The sequence below is a fragment of the Oncorhynchus keta genome, chromosome 13, assembly GCF_023373465.1.
Source record: "Oncorhynchus keta strain PuntledgeMale-10-30-2019 chromosome 13, Oket_V2, whole genome shotgun sequence".
NCBI lineage: Eukaryota > Metazoa > Chordata > Actinopteri > Salmoniformes > Salmonidae > Oncorhynchus > Oncorhynchus keta.
Window position 1 is genome coordinate 23,275,013 of NC_068433.1, and position 22,500 is coordinate 23,297,512.

Sequence of the window (22,500 nt, forward strand, 5' to 3'; positions counted from 1 at the left end):
AGGAGGTTAGGAAGTGCAGCTCAGTTTCCACCTCATTTTGTGAGCAGTGTGCACATAGCCTGTCTTCTCTTGAGCGCCATGTCTGCCTATGGCGGCCTTTCTCAATAGCAAGGTCACTGAGTCTGTACATAGTCAGAGCTTTCCTTAAGTTTGGGACAGTCACAGTGGTCAGGTATTCTGCCACTGTGTACTCTCTGTTTAGGGTCAAATAGCATTCTAGTTTGCTCTGTTTTTTTTGTTAATTCTTTCCAATGTGTCAAGTAATTATCTTTTTGTTTACTCATGATTTGGTTGGGTCTAATTGTGTTGCTCTCCTGGGGCTCTGTGGGGTCTGTTTGTGTTTGTGACCAGGACCAGCTTGCTTACGGGTCTCTTCTCCAGGTTCATCTCTCTGTAGGTGATGGCTTTGTTATGGAATGTTTGGGAAACGCTTACTTTTAGGTGGTTGTAGAATTGAACTGCTCTTTTCTGGATGTTGATCATTTGCGGGTATTGGCCTAATTCTGCTCTGCATGCATTATTTGGTGTTTTATGTTGTACACGGAGGATGTTTTTGCTAAATTCTGCATGCAGTCTCAATTTGGTGTTTATCCCATTTTGTGAATTCTTGGTTGTTGAGCGGACCCCAGACCTCACAACCATGAAGGGCAATGGGTTCTATAACTGATTCAAGTTTTTTTTAATCCTAATTGGGATTTTATGTTCCTTTTGATGGCGTAAAAGGCCCTTCTTGCCTTGTCTCTCAGATTGTTCACATCTTTGTTGAAGTTACTTGTGGTGCTGATGTTTAGGCCGAGGTACACTACATAGCCAAACATAGCTGGACACCCCTTCAAATAAGTGGATTTGGCTATCTCAGCTACTGTCACGCCTGCTCCCGCTCCCCCTCTCAGGCACTAGGCTACCCATCATTACGCACACCTGTCACCATCATTACGTGCATCAGCGCTCATTAGAGTCACCTGGACTTCTTCACTTTGTTGTTTGCCCCCTCTATATCTGTCTGTTCCTCAGTTTGTTCCCCGTGTCAGTATTAATGTTGTTTTGTTTCCCCGTCCAGACGCTGCCCATGTTCTGTTTCATGTCCGTTGTTTATTAAATATTCACTCCCTGTACTTGCTTCTCGTCTCCCAGCGTCTGTCCTTACAGCTACACCCGTTGCTGACAGGTGTATAAAATCTAACACACAGCCATGCAATCTCCATAGACATGCCCGTACTGAAGAGCTTAATGACTTTCAACGTAGCACCATCATAGGATGCCACCTTTCCAACAAGTCAGTTCGTCAAATTTCTGCCCTGCAAGTGCTGCCCCAGTCAACTGTGAGTGCTGTTATTGTTAAACGTCTAGGATCAACCAATGGCTCAGCTGCGAATTAGTAGACCACACAAGCTCACAGAACGGGACCGGCGAATGCTGAAGCGTGTAAAAATCGTCTGTCCTCGGTTGCAACACTCACTAACGAGTTCCAAACTGCCTCTGGAAGCAACGTCAGCACAATAACTGTTTGTCGGGAGCTTCATGAAATGACTTTCCATGGCTGAGCGGCTGCACACAAGCCAAGATGGACACTGAAGCAGTGGAAACGCGTTCTCTGGAGTGATGAATCATGCTTCACCATCTGGCAGTCCGACGGACAAATCTGGGTTTGACGGATGCCAGGTGAACACTAACTGGCCGAATGCATAGTGCCAACTTTGAAGTTTGGCTCGGCCCCTTGGCTAGGCCCCTGGGTTCCAGTGAAGGGAAATCTTGATGCTACTGCATACAATGACATTCTAGACAATTCTGTGCAGTTTGGGAAGGGCCCTTTCTTGCTTCAGCATGACAATGCCCCCGTGCACAAAGCAAGGTCTATTCAGAAATGGTTTGTCGAGACCGGTGTAGAACTTGACTGGCCTGCACAGAGCCCCCATCTCAACCCTATCGAACACCTTTGGGATGAATTGGAACGCCGACTGCAAGCCACGCCTAATCGCCCAACATCAGTGCCCAACTTCACTAATGCTCTTGTGGCTGAATGGAAGCAAGTCCCTGCAGCAAAGCCTTCCCAGAAGGGTGGAGGCTGTTATAGCAGCACAGGGGGGACCAACTCCATACCATTACCCATGATTTTGGAATGAGATGTTCAACAAGCAGGTGTCCACATACCCGTGGCCATGTAGTGTATGTATAGTTTTGTGTGCTCTAGGGCAACGGTGTCTAGGTGGAGTTTGTATTTGTGGTCCTGGCAACTGGACCTTCTTTGGAACACCATTATGTTTGTCTTACAGGTCTGGCAGAATCTGTGCAGAAGATCTAGGTGCTGCTGTAGGCCTTCCTTGATTGGTGACAAAAGCACCAGATCATCAGCCAACAGTAGACCTTTGACTTCAGATTCTAGTAGGGTGAGGCCGGGTGCTGCAGACTGTTCTAGTGCCCTTGCCAATTCGTTGACATATATGTTGAAGAGGGTGGGGCTTAAGCTGCATCCCTGTCTCAACCCACGGCCCCGTGGAAAGAAATGTGTGTTTTTTGCCCATTCTAACCGCACACTTGTTGTTTGTGTACATGGATTTTAGAATGTTGTGTGTTTTTCCCCCAACACCAATTTCCATCCATTTGTATTGCAGATCCTCATGCCAAATTGAGTCAAAAGCTTTTTTGAAATCAACAAGTCATGAGAAGACTTTGCCTTTGTTTTGGTTGGTTTGTTTTTCAATTAGGGTGTGCAGGGTGAATACGTGGTCTGTCGTACGGTAATTTGGTAAAAAGCCAATTTGACATTTGTTCAGTACATTCTTTTCACTTAGGAAATGTACAAGCCATGCTGTTAATGAAAATGCGGAGGATTCTCCCAAGGTTGCTGTTGACGCATATCCCACGGTAGTTATTGGGGTCAAATTCTTCTGGGGTGATCAGTCCTTAGTTTCAAATTTTGGGGAATATGCCAGTGCTGAGGATGATGTTAAAGTTTAATTAGAGGCTATTGGAATTTGTGGTCAGTATATTTTATAATTTCATTGATGATACCATCAACATCACAGGACCTTTTTTTAATTTTCTTTCTCTCTCTACCCCCTCTCTCTGCCCTCTGTCCACCCTCCCTTCTCCTACCCCCTCCCTCTCCCTTCTCTCTCGCTCAGCCCTCTCTTCTTGGCTGAAGCTCAAATATTACAAATGCTATTGCATATTGGCTGAGGGCCAAATCTTGCCAGTGACAAATCAATAGGATGTTAAATTATGTAAGAGACCCAAAGAGATGTCACTACTGACTACTGGCCCCGATTACACCAGTTTATTCCCCCAGCCTACCTACCACTCCACCCACAGTACAGTATCTCTCTCTGTCCTCTATTCTCTCTGTCCCTCTCTCTCTTTCTCATTTTCTCTCACCAATAGAGTCTCTTTTATTTATTTAGCCATGCTAGTTAAGTGTGCCTTGAATTCTAAATGAATCACTGACAGTGTCACCAACAAAGCACACCCACACCATCACACCTCCTCCTCCATGCTTCACGGTGGGAACCACACACGTGGAGATCATCCGTTCACCAACTCTGCGTCTCACAAAGACACGGCGGTTGGAACCAAAAATCTCAAATTTGGACTCATCAGACCTCAGGACAGATTTCCAACGGTCTAATGTCCATTGCTTGTGCTTCTTGGTCCAAGCAAGTCTCTTCTTCTTATTGGTGTCTCCACGCACGGTACAGTATCTCTTCTCTGTCCTCAATTCTCTCTGTCCTTCTCCCTCTCTTTCTCATTTTCTCTCACCAATCGTATCTCTTTTTTTTCTGTCTGTCACTTAATCTCTCTCTCCACCATCCTTAATCTCTCTCTCCACCATCCTTAATCTCTCTCCACCATCCTTAATCTCTCTCTCTCCACCATCCTTAATCTCTCTCTCCACCATCCTTAATCTCTCTCCACCATCCTTAATCTCTCTCTCCACCATCCTTAATCTCTCTCCACCATCCTTAATCTCTCTCTCTCCACCATCCTTAATCTCTCTCTCCACCATCCTTAATCTCTCTCCACCATCCTTAATCTCTCTCTCTCCACCATCCTTAATCTCTTTCTCCACCATCCTTATAATCTCTCTCTCCGCCATCCTTATAATCTCTCTCTATCACTTATTCTCTCTCTCCACCATCCTTAATCTCTCTCTCTATCACTTATTCTCTCTCTCCGCCATCCTTATAATCTCTCTCTCTCTCGCTCTCTCTGTGTCATTCTCAATCATAGCTTAATGATGAATCAATGTTTCTGACTGGAATCAAATGTCTGGTTGATTATATTCTGAACAAACCAAAAACCTTCCACACAAAAATAATGACTCCATATAGATATCTGGAAGTGTATGTTTACTGAGCAGTGGAAGCAAGATGACATTGAATTCTGGTCTTAGCATTACGGTTGTATGTTTTACTTTGTACCGCAGTAACTTCTTGTTCACGGCTCTTTTCTGGTGCACTCTCTTCCCTCTCTTCTCTGTAGGAGTGGAAGGTCTGCTCTATATGAAGCTAGTCGTACGTTGAACTTATTTTCCATACGGTCACCCTCTTTACGAGCCTTCCCCCTTTCTCTCTCTTCCTGTGCTCGCTCCCTCTACGGGACGGTGCACGTGGCCAGTCTTGGGGGGCCGTGCGTGTGTGTGTGTCTGTGTGTGTGTGTGAGAGAGAGAACATGAGCAAAATTAAACATCTTCGTGTTTGGTTGAGAAAACGGAAATGTCGGGAGTGTGTGGCTAGCAGGTGAATTTACACACACACACACACACACACACACATTGGTGTCATCATCCTGCCACATTCATTGAAACACTTGCAAGTACTTACAGTAGGCACAGAACTCATCAGAACACTCACAAGTGGTGTTATACTAAACAGCTTGTACACTAAGAAGTACTGTTATACTATACAGCTTGTACACTAAGAAGTACTGTTATACTATGCAGTTTGTACACTCACAAGTGCTGTCATACTATACCGCTTGTACACTCACAAGTACTGTCATACTATACCGCTTGTACACTCACAAGTACTGTTATTCTATACAGATTGTACACTCACAAGTACTGTTATACTATACAGATTGTACACTCACAAGTACTGTTATACTATACAGATTGTACACTCACAAGTACTGTTATACAATACAGATTGTACACTCACAAGTACTGTTATACTATACAGATTGTACACTCACAAGTACTGTTATACTATACAGATTGTACACTCACAAGTACTGTTATACTATACAGATTGTACACTCACAAGTACTGTTATACTATGCAGTTTGTACACTCACAAGTGCTGTCATACTATACCGCTTGTACACTCACAAGTACTGTTATACTATACAGATTGTACACTCACAAGTACTGTTATACTATACCGCTTGTACACTCACAAGTACTGTCATACTATACCGCTTGTACACTCACAAGTACTCTTATACTATACAGATTGTACACTCACAAGTACTGTTATACTATACAGATTGTACACTCACAAGTACTGTTATACTATACAGATTGTACACTCACAAGTACTGTCATACTATACAGATTGTACACTCACAAGTACTGTCATACTATACCGCTTGTACACTCACAAGTACTGTTATACTATACAGCTTGTACACTCACAAGTACTGTTATACTATACAGCTTGTACACTCACAAGTACTGTTATACTATACAGCTTGTACACTCACAAGTACTGTTATACTATACAGCTTGTACACTCACAAGTACTGTTATACTATACAGCTTGTACACTCACAAGTACTGTTATACTATACAGCTTGTACACTCACAAGTACTGTTATACTATACAGCTTGTACACTCACAAGTACTGTTATACTATACAGCTTGTACACTCACAAGTACTGTTATACTATACAGCTTGTACACTCACAAGTACTGTTATACTATATAGCTTGTACACTCACAAGTACTGTTATACTATACAGCTTGTACACTCACAAGTACTGTTATACTATACAGATTGTACACTCACAAGTGTTTCTACACCTTCTCTTATTGTGGATGATATAATATCTATATGTATTGGCCGTGTACACATTTTCCAGATGTTATCACAGCTGCAGCGAAATGCTTATGTTTCTAGCTCCAACAGTGCAGTAATACATAACAATACAAAACAAAACACGCAAATCCCAAAAATGTAAAGGAAGGAATTAAGAAATATCAGAATAATCGATTAATAAATTAGTCCAGAATATAAATATATGTACAGTACCAGTCAAAAATGTGGACGTGCCTACTCATTCCAGGGTTTTTATTTATTTAGCCATGCTCGCCACCATCACACCTCCTCCTCCATGCTTCACGGTGGGAACCACACACGCGGAGATCATCCGTTCACCGACTCTGCGTCTCACAAAGACACGGCGGTTGGAACCAAAATTCTCAAATTTGGACTCATCAGACCTCAGATTTCCAACAGTCTAATGTCCATTGCTTGTGTTTCTTGGTCCGAGCAAGTCTCTTATTTTTACTGGTGTCCTTTAGTACTGGTTTCTTTGCAGCAATTCAACCATGAAGGCCTGATTGCTGCAGTCTCCTCTGAACAGTTGATGTTGAGATGTGTCTGTTACTTAAACTCTGTGAAGCATTTATTTGGGCTGCAATCTGAGTTGCAATTAACTCTAATGAACTTATCCTCTGCAGCAGATGTAACTCTGGGTCTTCCTTTCCTGTGGCCGTCCTCATGAGAGCCAGTTTCATCACAGCGCTTGATGGTTTTTGCGACTGCACTTGAAGAGACATTCAAAGTTCTTGAAATGTTCCTGATTGACTGACCTTCATGTCTTAAAGTAATAATTGACTGTCGTTTTTCTTTGATTATTTGAGCTTTTCTTGCCATAATATGGACTTGGTCTTTTACCAAATCTTCTGTATACCACCCCTACCTTGTCACAACACAACTGATTGGCTCAAACACATTGAGAAGGAAAGAAATTCCACAAATGAACTTTTAATTGAAATGCATTCCAGGTGACTACCTCATGAAGCTGGTTGAGAGAATGCCAAGAGTGTGCAAAGCTGTCATCAAGGCACTTGCTTACTACATGATTCCATATGTGTTATTTCATAGTTTTGAAAAATGAAGATAAACCCTTGAATGAGTAGGTGTTTCCAAACATCCGACTTCAACTGTATATAATGGTGTGTAAAGACAGTATGGACAGTAAATGAATAGAAAAGGTGTGTACTGCAGTAGTTATATAGGATGAGGCTTGATTAGAATACAGTATATACATACAAAGTGGATGAAACAGTTGGTCAACGTTATTAAAGTGACCAGTGTTCAATGACTATGTAGCTGTCTCTAAGGTGGCGGGGGCGGCAGGGTAGCCTAGTGGTTAGAGCGTTGGACTAGTAACCGGAAGGTTGCAAGTTCAAACCCCCGAGCTGACAAGGTACAGATCTGTCGTTCTGTCCTTGAACAGGCAGTTATAACCCACTGTTCCACCGTCATTGAAAATAAGAATTTCTTCCTAACTGACTTGCCTAGTTAAATAAAGCTTTTTTTTTTTTTTTTTAAATGTAAAGGTCCAGGGTTGAATACCGGTTGGTAGCCGGCTAGTAATAGTTACTGAGTTCAGGGCAGGGTACTGGGTGAGGCCGGCTAGTGGTGACTACCTAATAGTCTGATGGCCTGGAGGTAGAAGCTGTTTTTCAGTCTTCCGGTCCCAGCTTTGATGCACCTGTACTGACCTCGCCTTCTGGATGATAGCGGGGTGAACATGCCGTGACTCGGGTGGTTGAGGTCCTTGACGATCTTCTTGGCCTTCCTGTGACAACGGGTGCTGAAGGTGTCCTGGAGGGCAGGCAATGTGCCCCCGGTGATGCGTTGGACTGACCACACCACCTTCTGGAGAGCCCCGCAGTTGCGCGCGGTGCAGTAGCTGTACCAGGCGGCGAGACAACGCGACGGGGTGCTCTCAATGATGCGTCTGTAGTTTGTGAGGGATCTCATGGGGCCACGCCAAATTTCTCCCGCCTCCTGAGGTTTAAAGAGGTGCTGATGCTCCTTCTTCACCACGCTGTCTGTGTGAAGGGGCCAGTGACGTGTGGGTCGAGGAACTCGAAGCTTTTTAACCCTGTCCACTGCGACTCTGTCTCCTGTCGTCCACCATCAGCTCCTCCGTTGTGTTGATGTTGAGGGAGAGGATATTTTCCTGGCACGGCTCCACCGGGGGCTCTCACCTCCTCCCTGGGTAGACTGTCTCATCGTTGTTGGAAACGTACTGCATCCATGCAACACCCTATTTGTTTTGTAAGCGCAGTCCAGGGTTATCCGTGTCTTCTCTTTCTCAGGAGAGTAGCTCAGGCTCAGTTGAGGTAAAAGCAGTGTTAAATAGTATCATCTTCAACACCCATTAATACAACACTGAATAGAGAGAGGTGACGTGACCTGTGACCTGTTGCCCGGAACAAACACCCTTGTAAATACAACCCATATTTATTGTTATTTATTTTCCCTCTTGTACTTTAACTATTTGCTCATCGTCGCAACACTGTATATAGACATTATATGACATTGGAAATGTCTCTATTAATCTGGAACTTTTGTTCATTTCTGATTGGGTTATTTTTTTCTCACTTTTGTTTATTATTTATTTCACTTGCTTTGGCAATGTAAATATATGTTTCCCATGCCAATAAAACCCTCTGAATTTAATTGAATTGAAATTGAGAGAGAGAAAGAGAGTGAGAGAGAGAGGGTAGGAAAGAGAGTGAGAGGGTGAGTGAGCGAAGAGGCTCCTTCCTCTCTCCTTCCTCTCTCCTCTCTCCTTCCTCTCTCCTTCCTCTCTCCAATCCCATCTGTTTGACACACAGATAAAGAGAGGGAGGGAGATGGGGAACGGGCGAATGAAATGAAAACGAGGCCAGAGCCTGGCTGAGAGAGGAGAGGAGGAGGAGGGTGATCAGAGAAGAGGGGGAGGGGCTGTTCAGCGAAAGGAGGGGGGGGGGGAGAGAGAGAGAGAGGCAGGCTGGGGGTTGGGCTCCAGGATCTGTGGTGTGTGTATGCTCTGTTCCTTTCCTTTCTTTGTTTGACTACTGAGTGGAAAAAAAGCGAGACAGAAAACGAGTGCGTGTGTGTGTGTGTGTGTGTGGGAGAGAGAGAGAGAGAGAGGGTGAGTGAAAGAGGGAGAGAACGGAAAGAGGAGATCCAAAGCGAGAAGCACACACTTTTTTTTCTGGAAGAGAGAGAGGGAGAGAAAAACACAATTCTATTTATGTATCATTTGTCTTCTCTTTTTTTTTTTTACTCTGCATGCTTCTGACACCAGTGTCGGGTTGGTGGGCTGGTTGTGTGTGTTTAATTTGTTGTTGTGTGCATCGGTTCGTCGCTCAGTGTGTGTGTGTGGGGGGGACCTGGTTCCTGGCCCCCGTCCGTCCGTCTGGTTTAAAGGGAACAGAAGGGAAAACAAAGCTACGGCTGCAGCCGCTGCTCTGCCCTAGCTAGCTAACACAACAATCTGGATATTACTACTACCTAATCAGTGCCGCAGCCTAAGCCCTGACCAAGGTAAGAGCTTTCTCATTTTACACACACACTCACACATACACTGCTATCATTTGAACAAATTCTAGAGTTTTTTTTTAGCTAGCTCGCAGCTAGCACCAAGGGTAGACAAAAGCACGCTAGCAGGAGAAAGTTGCTGTGCAGGGGGGGAGGGAGAGGGTGTGTGTGTGTGTGTGTGTGTGTGTGTGTGTGTGTGTGTGTGTGTGTGTGTGTGTGTGTGTGTGTGTGTGTGTGTGTGTGTGTGTGTGTGTGAGAGAGAGAATTAGACATACACAGAGAGATTGTACGTCAGCTGGGTAGTAGTGTGTTTATGTTGCTGGCTGTCACTGACTTCTACCCGCTGGTGTTGGAAACACAAAAGTAGTTTATTCTTCCTTCTCTTTCTCTCCCTCCCTCTCCGCTTCTCTGTCTTTCTCGTTCACTCTTTCTTTCTCTCTCTCGTTCTCTCTCTCCTGCTCTTTCTTTCTCGTGCGCTCAGTGGAGGTTCCTCTGTGATTTAAATGCCAGGCTTGCACAAAAGACTACTCTCTTTTCTCTCTTTTCTCTCTCTCTCTCTCTCTCTCTCTCTCTCTCTCTCTCTCGCTTGCTTTCTCTCTCACTCCCTCTCTCCCTCTTTCGCTCCCAGCTGATGTGGTTGTACATATGGATCCATGCTATGGGAGTTGCTGGCTAAGCATTAAGGAGTACATCCCTGTCCCTATACATACTGAGACAGAGAGAAAGAAAGAGAGAGAGAGATGATTTTGACCCCTGATTATTGTTGTTACTCTTGTCCCATTGACAATATTGATTCTTATTATTTTAACTATGTTAATAATGTTAATAATGTAAATCTCCAATGTAAGCTAATGGCAATATGTACATTGTTACATCATGCCAATAAAGCTAATTGAATTGAGAGAGAGAGAGAGCGCCAGGGCTAGTAGTGAGACTGTTTGTAGCTGCTGGTATAGGTGGGTGTTTGGGGTTGGTCCAGGCACTAGTCTGCGGTCATAGTGTGTGTGTGGGGGTATATAATATATTTTTGTATCTTTAGAGAGAGAGAGAGAGAAAGAGAGCGCCAGGGCTAGTAGTGAGACAGTTTGTACCTGCTGGTATAGGTGGGTGTTTGGGGTTGTTCCTGGCACTAGTCTGCAGTCAGTGTGTGTGTGGGGGGGGTAGCAGGCGAATGTAGGGAGGCGCTATCAATGTGAGCTCAAGTGATCAGCATGCTATTGTTGTGCGTGCATGTGTGTGAGTCTTTGACAGGATTTCCTGCATCAGCAATGTCTGTCTCAATTCAATTGTGTGTGTGTGTGTGTGTGTGTGTGTGTGTGTGTGTGTGTGTGTGTGTGTGTGGTTGTAGTGTAGTAGTGTAGTGTAGTGTAGTGTAGTGTAGTGTAGTGTAGTGTAGTGTAGTGTAGTGTAGTGTAGTGTTCCCAGTGCTCATTAAGTTCCCGACCCTGTACTTTAAACCGATCCAAATTCCTAGAGAATAGAACCGCTCCTGATACACACACCTCATCAGCTCAGCTGTAAACTGGTACCTACTCTACCCCACTGATACACACACCTCATCAGCTCAGCTGTAAACTGGTACCTACTCTACCCCACTGATACACACACCTCATCAGCTCAGCTGTAAACTGGTACCTACTCTACCCCACTGATACACACGCCTCATCAGCTCAGCTGTAAACTGGTACCTACTCTACCCCACTGATACACACACCTCATCAGCTCAGCTGTAAACTGGTACCTACTCTACCCCACTGATACACACACCTCATCAGCTCAGCTGTAAACTGGTACCTACTCTACCCCACTGATACACACACCTCATCAGCTCAGCTGTAAACTGGTACCTACTCTACCCCACTGATACACACACCTCATCAGCTCAGCTGTAAACTGGTACCTACTCTACCCCACTGATACACACACCTCATCAGCTCAGCTGTAAACTGGTACCTACTCTACCCCACTGATACACACGCCTCATCAGCTCAGCTGTAAACTGGTACCTACTCTACCCCACTGATGCACACGCCTCATCAGCTCAGCTGTAAACTGGTACCTACTCTACCCCACTGATGCACACACCTCATCAGCTCAGCTGTAAACTGGTACCTACTCTACCCCACTGATACACACACCTCATCAGCTCAGCTGTAAACTGGTACCTACTCTACCCCACTGATACACACACCTCATCAGCTCAGCTGTAAACTGGTACCTACTCTACCCCACTGATACACACACCTCATCAGCTCAGCTGTACACTGGTACCTACTCTACCCCACTGATACACACACCTCATCAGCTCAGCTGTACACTGGTACCTACTCTACCCCACTGATACACTCACCTCATCAGCTCAGCTGTAAACTGGTACCTACTCTACCCACTGATACAAACACCTCATCAGCTCAGCTGTAAACTGGTACCTACTCTACCCCACTGATGCACACACCTCATCAGCTCAGCTGTAAACTGGTACCTACTCTACCCCACTGATACACACACCTCATCAGCTCAGCTGTAAACTGGTACCTACTCTACCCACTGATACAAACACCTCATCAGCTCAGCTGTAAACTGGTACCTACTCTACCCCACTGATGCACACACCTCATCAGCTCAGCTGTAAACTGGTACCTACTCTACCCCACTGATACACACACCTCATCAGCTCAGCTGTAAACTGGTACCTACTCTACCCCACTGATACACACACCTCATCAGCTCAGCTGTAAACTGGTACCTACTCTACCCCACTGATACACACACCTCATCAGCTCAGCTGTAAACTGGTACCTACTCTACCCCACTGATACACACACCTCATCAGCTCAGCTGTACACTGGTACCTACTCTACCCCACTGATACACACACCTCATCAGCTCAGCTGTAAACTGGTACCTACTCTACCCCACTGATACACACACCTCATCAGCTCAGCTGTAAACTGGTACCTACTCTACCCCACTGATACACACACCTCATCAGCTCAGCTGTAAACTGGTACCTACTCTGCCCACTGATACACACACCTCATCAGCTCAGCTGTAAACTGGTACCTACTCTACCCCACTGATACACACACCTCATCAGCTCAGCTGTAAACTGGTACCTACTCTACCCCACTGATACACACACCTCATCAGCTCAGCTGTAAACTGGTACCTACTCTACCCCACTGATGCACACACCTCATCAGCTCAGCTGTAAACTGGTACCTACTCTACCCCACTGATACACACACAACTAGCAGAGCCCAAGCACTGAACACATCTCTCCAGTGTCACTATTCAATTTGCCTCCCTTTCTCTCCTCCTCTCCTTTAGGGAATTTCCTGCCCTCCATTCTCCTCTCTCTCTTTCTCCATCACTTTGTAATCGCTTGCTTCATTCATTCATTAGCACCCAGAAGTGCATCCCTCACTCTCCTCCCTCGCTCCTTCCATTTTTTCCCTTTCTCCCTGTCGGTAGTGACTCGGGCGCAGTGGTTCACGCCGGGTCGACTGCTGTGCTACTTGTAGAATAGAGCTGCGTGCACCAGATCTCCTGTGCTGTCTAACGTGGCGTCACTGTTGCTCTATAAGGAAACATCCACGGGAGACGGACACACTAATCTATTCATACAGTTGAATCTGTGCACACACTACGATACTCCTATACCTAGATTTACATAGATATTCCTGTTGGGGGTTTGTATTTATAGTTTTACACACATATATATATATAACTGTGGGTGATATATATTTCTATATATTCTAGGCTAAATGTGTAGTATTTGTGTGTATTTCTAATCGTGCCCATACTATTGGGATATGTGGTGAAGGTGACACTGGCCTCTGGTGAGAATGTCCTTGTAGCTTGTGTGTGTGTGTGTGTGTGTGTGTGTGTGTGTGTGTGTGTGTGTGTGTGTGTGTGTGTGTGTGTGTGTGTGTGTGTGTGTGTGTGTGTGTGTGTGTGTGTGTGTGTGTGTGTGTGTGTGTGTGTGTGTGTGTGTGTGTGTGTGTGCATTCTCTCTTTGCTCTGATGGTCTTCTGTTCCCTCTGCAGATGTGCACACACAGATGGGTGTGAGAGTGTGTTTGTGTGTGTGTGTGTGCCAACCCTCGGGCCAGTCCCCCATGGCTGAAGGGTGGATTGTGCATTCATTGGAATGAAGGCGGTGATGGTGAGGGGTGGTGAGAGAGGGGAGGGGGAGGGGAGGTGATTGAGTGTGCTGCCTGGAGAAGAAAGGGAGAGAGAGCTAGAGTGAACGAGAGGGGGAGGGGTGAGCTGCCTGGCGGTGTGCTTTAGCAACAGGAGGAGGAGGAATAGACAAACAGAGAGAGAGAGACGGCAGGGTGTGGGTTAGGGGTGTCTGGCTTACTGGCTGGCGCCTGGGTTGAGGCTGGGGCTGAGGCTGGGGTTGAGGCTGGGGCTGAGGTTGAGGATAGGGACAAGGCTATAGACTAGGGGGTTAGGGCTGAGAGAGGGGAGACAAGGATACTGGATTGGAGGAAAGCCAAATCCACATGATGGGACGGACTTCCTTGTTTGCTCAGGTTTGTCTAGATGAGCGTAGAGAAGCAGACAGACAGAAAGAGACCAGATAGAGAACGAGTGTGAGGGAGGGAGAGAGGACTGAGAAACAAAGAGAGACTTAAGAGAGACATAGAAACAAAGACCTACTCAAGAAGAAGACACATGATTTCTTAGATAGAGAGAGACTGGGGTTTGTTTAGTTAAGTAAATGGGTTCCAGTCACTCCAGCAAGTCACGGTAGGGACATCTCTGTACACACACATACACACTCTACACATCACCAAGTCATGGTAGGGACATCTCTGTACACACACACTACACATCACCAAGTCATGGTAGGGACATCTCTGTACACACACACTACACATCACCAAGTCATGGTAGGGACATCTCTGTACACACACACACACACTCTACACATCACCAAGTCACGGTAGGGACATCTCTGTACACACACACTACACATCACCAAGTCATGGTAGGGACATCTCTGTACACACACACACACACTCTACACATCACCAAGTCATGGAAGGGACATCTCTGTACACACACATACTACACATCACCAAGTCACGGTAGGGACATCTCTGTACACACACACACACTACATATCACCAAGTCACGGTATGGACATCTCTGTACACACACACACACACACTACACATCACCAAGTCACGGTAGGGACATCTCTGTACACACACATACACACTCTACACATCACCAAGTCACGGTAGGGACATCTCTGTACACACACATACACACTCTACACATCACCAAGTCACGGTAGGGACATAATAATAATATAATAATATATGCCATTTAGCAGACGCTTTTATCCAAAGCGACTTACAGTCATGTGTGCATACATTCTACGTATGGGTGGTCCCGGGAATCGAACCCACTACCCTGGCGTTACAAGCGCCATGCTCTACCAACTGAGCTACAGAAGGACCATCTCTGTACACACACTCTATACACCACCAGGTCACGGTAGGGACATCTCTGTACACACACATACACACTCTACACATCACCAAGTCACGGTAGGGACATCTCTGTACACACACACACTACACATCACCAAGTTACGGTAGGGACATCTCTGTACACACACACATCACTTATTACCTACACCCCTTTACTCACTCCCTCGCTCTCCAACTAATATGGGAGCTCTCCTCCTTACAAAATACAGTGTGTGTGAGTGTGTATTTGTATATGTGCGTGTGTGTTTGTGTGGTACACATCACCAAGTCACGGTAGGGACATCTCTGTACACACACACTCTACACATCACCAAGTCACGGTAGGGACATCTCTGTACACACACACTCTACATATCACCAAGTCACGGTAGGGACATCTCTGTACACACACACACTCTACACATCACCAAGTCACGGTAGGGACATCTCTGTACACACACACACACACACTCTACACATCACCAAGTCACGGTAGAGACATCTCTGTACACATACACACACTCTACACATCACCAAGTCATGGTAGGGACATCTCTGTACACACACACACACTCTACACATCACCAAGTCACGGTAGGGACATCTCTGTACATACACACTCTTCACATCACCAAGTCACGGTAGGGACATCTCTGTACATACACACTCTACACATCACCAAGTCACGGTATGGACATCTCTGTACACACACACACTCTACACATCACCAAGTCACGATAGGGACATCTCTGTACACACACACACACTCGACACATCACCAAGTCACGGTAGGGACATCTCTGTACACACACACTCTACACATCACCAAGTCACGGTATGGACATCTCTGTACACACACACACACTCTACACATCACCAAGTTACGCTATGGACATCTCTGTACACACACACACACACACACACACACACACACACACACACACACACACACTCTACACATCACCAAGTCACGGTAGGGACATCTCTGTACACACACACACACTCTACACATCACCAAGTCACGGTATGGACATCTCTGTACACACACACACACTCGACACATCACCAAGTCACGGTAGGGACATCTCTGTACACACACACACACTCGACACATCACCAAGTCACGGTAGGGACATCTCTGTACACACACACTCTACACATCACCAAGTCACGGTAGGGACATCTCTGTACACACACACTCTACACATCACCAAGTCACGGTAGGGACATCTCTGTACACACACACACACACTCGACACATCACCAAGTCACGGTAGGGACATCTCTGTACACACATACACACACACACACACACACTCTACACATCACCAAGTCACGGTAGGGACATCTCTGTACACACACACTCTACACATCACCAAGTCACGGTATGGACATCTCTGTACACATACACACACACACTCTACACATCACCAAGTCACGGTAGAGACATCTCTGTACACATACACACACACACACTCTACACATCACCAAGTCACGGTAGGGACATCTCTGTACACACACACTCTACACATCACCAAGTCACGGTAGGGACATCTCTGTACACACACACACTACACATCACCAAGTCACGGTAGGGACATCTCTGTACACACACACACACACATACACACACACACACACACTCTTCACATCACCAAGTCACGGTAGGGACATCTCTGTACACACACACACACTCGACACATCACCAAGTCACGGTAGGGACATCTCTGTACACACATACACACACACACACACACACACACTCTACACATCACCAAGTCACGGTAGGGACATCTCTGTACACACACACTCTACACATCACCAAGTCACGGTATGGACATCTCTGTACACACACACACACACACTCTACACATCACCAAGTCACGGTAGAGACATCTCTGTACACATACACACACACACACACACTCTACACATCACCAAGTCACGGTAGGGACATCTCTGTACACACACACTCTACACATCACCAAGTCACGGTGGGGACATCTCTGTACACACACACTCTACACATCACCAAGTCACGGTAGGGACATCTCTGTACACACACACTCTACACATCACCAAGTCACGGTAGGGACATCTCTGTACACACACACACACTCTACACATCACCAAGTCACGGTAGGGACATCTCTGTACACACACACACACTGTACACATCACCAAGTCACGGTAGGGACATCTCTGTACACACACACACTACACATCACCAAGTCACGGTAGGGACATCTCTGTACACACACATACACACTCTACACATCACCAAGTCACGGTAGGGACATCTCTGTACACACACATACACACTCTACACATCACCAAGTCACGGTAGGGACATCTCTGTACACACACATACACACTCTACACATCACCAAGTCACGGTAGGGACATAATAATAATATAATAATATATGCCATTTAGCAGACGCTTTTATCCAAAGCGACTTACAGTCATGTGTGCATACATTCTACGTATGGGTGGTCCCGGGAATCGAACCCACTACCCTGGCGTTACAAGCGCCATGCTCTACCAACTGAGCTACAGAAGGACCATCTCTGTACACACACTCTATACACCACCAGGTCACGGTAGGGACATCTCTGTACACACACATACACACTCTACACATCACCAAGTCACGGTAGGGACATCTCTGTACACACACACACTACACATCACCAAGTTACGGTAGGGACATCTCTGTACACACACACATCACTTATTACCTACACCCCTTTACTCACTCCCTCGCTCTCCAACTAATATGGGAGCTCTCCCTCCTTACAAAATACAGTGTGTGTGAGTGTGTATTTGTATATGTGCGTGTGTGTTTGTGTGGTACACATCACCAAGTCACGGTAGGGACATCTCTGTACACACACACTCTACACATCACCAAGTCACGGTAGGGACATCTCTGTACACACACACTCTACATATCACCAAGTCACGGTAGGGACATCTCTGTACACACACACACTCTACACATCACCAAGTCACGGTAGGGACATCTCTGTACACACACACACACACACTCTACACATCACCAAGTCACGGTAGAGACATCTCTGTACACATACACACACTCTACACATCACCAAGTCATGGTAGGGACATCTCTGTACACACACACACACTCTACACATCACCAAGTCACGGTAGGGACATCTCTGTACATACACACTCTTCACATCACCAAGTCACGGTAGGGACATCTCTGTACATACACACTCTACACATCACCAAGTCACGGTATGGACATCTCTGTACACACACACACTCTACACATCACCAAGTCACGATAGGGACATCTCTGTACACACACACACACTCGACACATCACCAAGTCACGGTAGGGACATCTCTGTACACACACACTCTACACATCACCAAGTCACGGTATGGACATCTCTGTACACACACACACACTCTACACATCACCAAGTTACGCTATGGACATCTCTGTACACACACACACACACACACACACACACACACACACACACACACACACACACACACACACACACACACACACTCTACACATCACCAAGTCACGGTAGGGACATCTCTGTACACACACACACACTCTACACATCACCAAGTCACGGTATGGACATCTCTGTACACACACACACACTCGACACATCACCAAGTCACGGTAGGGACATCTCTGTACACACACACTCTACACATCACCAAGTCACGGTAGGGACATCTCTGTACACACACACTCTACACATCACCAAGTCACGGTAGGGACATCTCTGTACACACACACTCTACACATCACCAAGTCACGGTAGGGACATCTCTGTACACACACACACACACTCGACACATCACCAAGTCACGGTAGGGACATCTCTGTACACACATACACACACACACACACTCTACACATCACCAAGTCACGGTAGGGACATCTCTGTACACACACACTCTACACATCACCAAGTCACGGTATGGACATCTCTGTACACATACACACACACACTCTACACATCACCAAGTCACGGTAGAGACATCTCTGTACACATACACACACACACACACTCTACACATCACCAAGTCACGGTAGGGACATCTCTGTACACACACACTCTACACATCACCAAGTCACGGTAGGGACATCTCTGTACACACACACACTACACATCACCAAGTCACGGTAGGGACATCTCTGTACACACACACACACACATACACACACACACACACACTCTTCACATCACCAAGTCACGGTAGGGACATCTCTGTACACACACACACACTCGACACATCACCAAGTCACGGTAGGGACATCTCTGTACACACATACACACACACACACACACACACACTCTACACATCACCAAGTCACGGTAGGGACATCTCTGTACACACACACTCTACACATCACCAAGTCACGGTATGGACATCTCTGTACACACACACACACACACTCTACACATCACCAAGTCACGGTAGAGACATCTCTGTACACATACACACACACACACACACTCTACACATCACCAAGTCACGGTAGGGACATCTCTGTACACACACACTCTACACATCACCAAGTCACGGTGGGGACATCTCTGTACACACACACTCTACACATCACCAAGTCACGGTAGGGACATCTCTGTACACACACACTCTACACATCACCAAGTCACGGTAGGGACATCTCTGTACACACACACACACTCTACACATCACCAAGTCACGGTAGGGACATCTCTGTACACACACACACACTGTACACATCACCAAGTCACGGTAGGGACATCTCTGTACACACACACACTACACATCACCAAGTCACGGTAGGGACATCTCTGTACACACACATACACACTCTACACATCACCAAGTCACGGTAGGGACATCTCTGTACACACACATACACACTCTACACATCACCAAGTCACGGTAGGGACATCTCTGTACACACACATACACACTCTACACATCACCAAGTCACGGTAGGGACATAATAATAATATAATAATATATGCCATTTAGCAGACGCTTTTATCCAAAGCGACTTACAGTCATGTGTGCATACATTCTACGTATGGGTGGTCCCGGGAATCGAACCCACTACCCTGGCGTTACAAGCGCCATGCTCTACCAACTGAGCTACAGAAGGACCATCTCTGTACACACACTCTATACACCACCAGGTCACGGTAGGGACATCTCTGTACACACACATACACACTCTACACATCACCAAGTCACGGTAGGGACATCTCTGTACACACACACACTACACATCACCAAGTTACGGTAGGGACATCTCTGTACACACACACATCACTTATTACCTACACCCCTTTACTCACTCCCTCGCTCTCCAACTAATATGGGAGCTCTCCCTCCTTACAAAATACAGTGTGTGTGAGTGTGTATTTGTATATGTGCGTGTGTGTTTGTGTGGTACACATCACCAAGTCACGGTAGGGACATCTCTGTACACACACACTCTACACATCACCAAGTCACGGTAGGGACATCTCTGTACACACACACTCTACATATCACCAAGTCACGGTAGGGACATCTCTGTACACACACACACTCTACACATCACCAAGTCACGGTAGGGACATCTCTGTACACACACACACACACACTCTACACATCACCAAGTCACGGTAGAGACATCTCTGTACACATACACACACTCTACACATCACCAAGTCATGGTAGGGACATCTCTGTACACACACACACACTCTACACATCACCAAGTCACGGTAGGGACATCTCTGTACATACACACTCTTCACATCACCAAGTCACGGTAGGGACATCTCTGTACATACACACTCTACACATCACCAAGTCACGGTATGGACATCTCTGTACACACACACACTCTACACATCACCAAGTCACGATAGGGACATCTCTGTACACACACACACACTCGACACATCACCAAGTCACGGTAGGGACATCTCTGTACACACACACTCTACACATCACCAAGTCACGGTATGGACATCTCTGTACACACACACACACTCTACACATCACCAAGTTACGCTATGGACATCTCTGTACACACACACACACACACACACACACACACACACACACACACACACACACACACACACACACACACTCTACACATCACCAAGTCACGGTAGGGACATCTCTGTACACACACACACACTCTACACATCACCAAGTCACGGTATGGACATCTCTGTACACACACACACACTCGACACATCACCAAGTCACGGTAGGGACATCTCTGTACACACACACTCTACACATCACCAAGTCACGGTAGGGACATCTCTGTACACACACACTCTACACATCACCAAGTCACGGTAGGGACATCTCTGTACACACACACTCTACACATCACCAAGTCACGGTAGGGACATCTCTGTACACACACACACACACTCGACACATCACCAAGTCACGGTAGGGACATCTCTGTACACACATACACACACACACACACTCTACACATCACCAAGTCACGGTAGGGACATCTCTGTACACACACACTCTACACATCACCAAGTCACGGTATGGACATCTCTGTACACATACACACACACACTCTACACATCACCAAGTCACGGTAGAGACATCTCTGTACACATACACACACACACACACTCTACACATCACCAAGTCACGGTAGGGACATCTCTGTACACACACACTCTACACATCACCAAGTCACGGTAGGGACATCTCTGTACACACACACACTACACATCACCAAGTCACGGTAGGGACATCTCTGTACACACACACACACACATACACACACACACACACTCTTCACATCACCAAGTCACGGTAGGGACATCTCTGTACACACACACACACTCGACACATCACCAAGTCACGGTAGGGACATCTCTGTACACACATACACACACACACACACACACACACACACACACACTCTACACATCACCAAGTCACGGTAGGGACATCTCTGTACACACACACTCTACACATCACCAAGTCACGGTATGGACATCTCTGTACACACACACACACACACTCTACACATCACCAAGTCACGGTAGAGACATCTCTGTACACATACACATACACACACACACACACACTCTACACATCACCAAGTCACGGTAGGGACATCTCTGTACACACACACTCTACACATCACCAAGTCACGGTAGGGACATCTCTGTACACACACACACACTCTACACATCACCAAGTCACGGTAGGGACATCTCTGTACACACACACACACTGTACACATCACCAAGTCACGGTAGGGACATCTCTGTACACACACACTCTACACATCACCAAGTCACGGTAGGGACATCTCTGTACACACACACACACTGTACACATCACCAAGTCACGGTAGGGACATCTCTGTACACACACACACACACACTCTTCACATCACCAAGTCATGGTAGGGACATCTCTGTACACAC

At 46.2% G+C, this 22,500-nt stretch overlaps 2 long non-coding RNA genes across 9 annotated transcripts; one reads left to right on the plus strand and one right to left on the minus strand.

Annotated features, from left to right (window-relative positions):
• Positions 1–11,051: 11,051 nt before the first annotated feature.
• Positions 11,052–13,667, minus strand: LOC127906894 (uncharacterized). Of its 8 annotated transcripts, none has more exons than XR_008063049.1 (6): positions 12,580–12,728; positions 12,396–12,527; positions 12,157–12,342; positions 11,629–11,787; positions 11,232–11,469; positions 11,054–11,178 (listed from the first exon to the last, which is right to left on the minus strand). It is a non-coding gene; the product is annotated as an uncharacterized LOC127906894 (long non-coding RNA). The 8 variants fall into 8 exon arrangements; XR_008063052.1 differs by adding an exon at positions 11,999–12,051 and having other exon boundaries at positions 12,157–12,527; XR_008063050.1 differs by lacking the exons at positions 12,396–12,527; positions 12,580–12,728 and adding an exon at positions 12,739–13,667 and having other exon boundaries at positions 12,157–12,368.
• Positions 13,668–15,260: 1,593 nt separating this feature from the next.
• Positions 15,261–21,173, plus strand: LOC127906753 (uncharacterized). Its single transcript, XR_008062761.1, has 2 exons — positions 15,261–20,016; positions 20,224–21,173. It is a non-coding gene; the product is annotated as an uncharacterized LOC127906753 (long non-coding RNA).
• Positions 21,174–22,500: the final 1,327 nt, after the last annotated feature.